This window comes from Elephantulus edwardii, unplaced genomic scaffold (genome assembly GCF_000299155.1).
Source record: "Elephantulus edwardii isolate Elephantulus edwardi_28Jun2011 unplaced genomic scaffold, EleEdw1.0 scaffold00027, whole genome shotgun sequence".
NCBI lineage: Eukaryota > Metazoa > Chordata > Mammalia > Macroscelidea > Macroscelididae > Elephantulus > Elephantulus edwardii.
This window is the reverse complement of record NW_006399777.1, coordinates 17,079,429-17,083,721: the sequence shown is the minus strand read 5'-3', so window position 1 is coordinate 17,083,721 and position 4,293 is coordinate 17,079,429. Positions and strand designations below refer to the sequence as shown.

Genomic DNA, 4,293 nt, shown 5'->3' with positions numbered 1-4,293 from the left:
CTATCTTCTCCCTCCCCCTCACCCCCTATCTGCTTCTCCACTCCTTCTGTTCTCTCCGATTTTCTAACTATTCTTCCAGCAAACTAGACACAGTTGTTGTTACGTGCCATCAACTTGACTCCAACTCATAGCAACCGTAGGAAGAACCCTTGTTCTCTCAGAGGTATGGCTTGCATTCTACCACTCACAACACTGATCTTCAGGATAGATCTTCAAGTGGTCTTTTCAGCTACGACTGAAACATCATTCTTCATCAGTTTTTCATTCCTGGTATGATCTTGTTGTTGTATTGTCGTATGTGCCATCGAGTTGCCTGCGACTCAGAGCCACCGTATGTACAATAGCTCTGAACCCTGACTTACCGTGAACCAGGCTCACTCACTCCAAAACACATACTCCTCATTGCCTCAGTTACTGAGTCAATGCGTCTCATCCAGGATCTTTCTCTCCTGTGTCGTCCCTCCACCCTTCCAAGCATGATGTTCTTCTCCAAGAACTGGCCCCTCCTGGCCATGTGCATTAAAAATATGTGAAATGGAGCTTCAAAATCCTTGCCTCCAGGGAGCCATCTGGCTTCACATCTCCAGGACAGACCTGTTTGTCTTCTTGGCAGTCTATGGTCTGTTCAATATTCTTCTCCAGCACAACTCAAAGGCCTCGATTCTTCTTCTGTCATCCTTAGTCATTGTCCAGTTATCCAATGCATAGCAAATAATTGAGAAGACCGTAGCCTGGAATCAGGCAGACCTTAGACAGACTACCACTTCCCACTTGCTAGCTCTCGTGACATAGTGGTAAGGAGTTGCACTGCCAATGCAAAGGTTTGCAGTTCAAATCTAGCAGCTGCTCGGTGGGAGCAAGACGGGCACTCTCCTCCTGTGTAATTTACTGCCTCTGAAAACCTGCTGGACAGTCAGCGATGAGTCGATTCTGACCCAATTCACAGAACAATTGCCTGAAATGCTATTCCTTTCACTGGATGGCTTCCTCTTTCCTCTCATCCAAATCTACACTCAAAGACTATCTCTGAATAAAACTAAAGTTTTGAGTTTCTCAACAGTCCAAACCCTCAATCTTCTGTCCCTGCAGGTCTTTGGTCTCACACAGAGGTCTCCCAACACCCTCTCACCCATCTCTGGAGAAGGCCACTCCCCATCTCCAGCCCCAGCACGTGGGTGGCAGCCCTGAGAATTTCCCAGTAAGCCTCGGAGTCAAAGTGCTGGGAATCCCCGACCTCAGCCTCCAACTCTGAGGTTTCTCTGCCTGAGGAAAATGAGACACAGTCACCAGCACACCGCAGACACCACCCCCGCTCTTGGCTTTGTGTATGTCATGGTGATTGACCCTCTCCTCCAGGAGACAGATGTCAGGAAGCCCAGTAAATGCCATCATTTAAAAATGTCACTTCACTATTCCCATAAAAGAAGGCTTTGCCCCTGGTTGGAGCAGAGAGAGTCTGACATCCAGGACAAAGGAGATGCTAGGGCTGTCCATGAATGGAATCTTGGTGTTCACTCAGGGTAAAAGTTCCTGCTCTGTAAGCTAGATTCTGCTTCTTCCTGGTGAACTGTGGGAACAGTTCCCCAACGCGACTGCACCCCTTCAGCTTGGGTAGAGCGACTGGGAATGGAAAATCCAAGTTCTAAAAAACTTTTGCAGTGAGCTCTGGTGACCTAGTGGCAAGAAACTGCACTGCAATCCCAGAGGTATGTGGTTAGAATCCACCAGATGCTCTGCTGGAGAAGGAGGGGCAATCTCTTCCTGTACCAGTCAGATCTGATTTGACGGTACACACACAAATTTTTTTTAAAAACAAAACAAACCAACCTTTTGCAAAAGTTGGGACTCCACTCTGCATACTACGTTGTTTGTTGTTGTTGTTGTGATCACTGAGTCAGCTACAACTCACAGCAACCCTTTGAAAAGCACATCTGAACCCTGTCCTATCTTGCGCCACCCTCACCAGCTCTGATATGCACAAGCCCATTGTTATCATCCCTGAGCCAATCTATCTTGCTGAGGGCCTTGCTCCCTTTCACTGACCCTCTATCTCTCTCAACATGATGTCTTTTTCAAGCACTGGCCCCGCCTGACCACATTCTCAAAGGGAGTGAGAGGAAATCTCATCATCCTTGCCTCTAAGAAGATGCACCCTGGGTGCTCTTCCTCTAAGACAGAATTATTTGTTCTTTTGGTAGTTTGTGGGATATTCCGTACTCTTCTTCAACACTGTCATTCAAAGGCATTGATTATTCTGCTATCCTTAGTCATTGTCTAACTTTCAGATGCATAAGTGGTTATTGAAAAGATCATGGGTTGGATCAGATGCCCCTTAGTCTTTAAGCTGATATCCTTGCTCATTGGCACTTTGGAGAAGTCCTTCATGATGTTGCTTATTGGTCCAATGGTGAGGATTTTTGTTTTCTTGGTGTTGAGATGTAGTCCGTATTGAAGTCTGTACATGTTGTTCGCATAATGCAGGTTGTTATCCTGAAGACAAGATAATAGTCGTATTGCTGTTTCTTGAGTAATGCAAGCATCTTACAAGATCAGCAGATAGTGGGGAAATTGGAGGTTTGAATGCACTCAGATGGTCATCAGTAGAAAGCCCTGGTTGTCCAAAAATGAAGCCCTGAAAACTCTATGGAGAGCAGTTCCACTCTGTCCTCCACCCAAGGAGTCCTCGTACAATGGGATTGACTTGAGGGCAATTGGCTTAATACCAGGTTATTGATTTTTTTTTCTCTACAGTCTGCAGAAAAAAAAATTGTGTGCTTTTGTTTAACTTGCAGTACTAGTTCCTCAGTTGCCTCAAACACACATAACAACAATTTCAAGTGAAGGGGCTCTGGTGGCCTAGTGGATAAAGAATTGCACTACCAACCCAAAGGTAGGGTGTTCAAACCCCGGTGGAGGATCAGTTATGAGTTGGTTCCAACTGAGTGACACATAACAACAATCACTACTGACACTGCACATCTTTTGTTGATTTCCTATCCTTCCAGTTTACTTTTTTTGAACTTCTGTCCACATGATTTGGGAGGTCTGGTGGCTTGTCGTGTTGTCGTTTGGCATTGAATCAGAACCGACCTCATGGCTGACCCTCCAGCAGGTTTTCAGAGACAGTAAATCACAAGAGAGGAGATTGTCCATGCTTCTCCAAGGAGCACCTGGTGGAATGAGACTTCTGGTGGTTCAGTGGTAAGGAATTACATTGCCAAACCAAAGGAACATGGTTCGAATCCTCCAGGTGCTCCGCGGGAGAAGGGTCATCTCCTCTCAGGCTGTTCACTGTCTCTGAAAATCCACTCAAGGGGTCGATCAGACTTCACCACCACAAAGACGTCCGTGAGATTTGGCTGTTTTTCCGTCGACTTGTTAACTTCTTATCAATTTGTAGGCATTTTTCTTTTACTACACTCCTATTGTTTCTAATTCCTAACTTTGCTTCTAATGCCCTTTCCTGAATTGAAATGTTGGGCTTTTATTTCAGATAAATCAGACTATTTTCTCTCTTTACGTTTTAAGCATGTCTGTCTCTTGCTTAAGGATGACCCCACAATTAACTTTTTTTTCCTTTTTCTAGGGCAATTATAGGGTTTCCTTTTAAAAGAAGTATTAGCTCCTTAATCCATCTGGATTTTATGTTTATATATATAGCATGACACAATTTTATTTTATGTTTTCCATATGTGGAGCCATTTGTTGCAAAAGCTGCTTGTTATATTTATTGAGTATTCTGCTTTTAGTAGATGCACTGACTTTAAACAAAACAAGGACTGGAGGTTACTTTCACTTCCCTTAGACACGCTTCTAGGTTGAGATCTTCCAGTTTCACTGTTCAGTGCAACATCTGCTCCCCACACACGGCTAGTGAGCTCCTGAAATGTTGCTAATGGTGTGATGTCGTAGGATTATTGTTCAAAATGACCTTCCTAGCCATCAGCTTTGACTTTTTTTATGCTTTTTAAAAATTCATTTCAATGAAAGTTTACAGAGACTTTGGATTTCCATTCATTCATTGTTGCACTTTTCTCCCTGCCTACCCCTAATCCCCAATTCGCTCTTCTCTTTGAAAAGTAAAAGAAAAATTCCTTCATTGCTATGCAATCCCTCCCTCCAAGTCCACTTCACTATGCAGCCTTCACTCTGGACTCCTGTCATGACAATAATACCCAATCATATATCCCTTTTATTTTTTTTATTATTTTTTTTCTATAATTATATTTTATTAATTTTCAAAAACATTTACAGAGATTTTGGGCTTCCACTCATTCATTGTTGCACTATTCT

General features: G+C 43.6%; 1 protein-coding gene across 1 annotated transcript in view; it reads right to left on the bottom strand.

Annotated features, from left to right (window-relative positions):
• Positions 1 to 4,293, bottom strand: part of RYK (receptor-like tyrosine kinase) — a 165,191-nt gene that overhangs the window by 100,958 nt on the left and 59,940 nt on the right. The window lies entirely within an intron of this gene.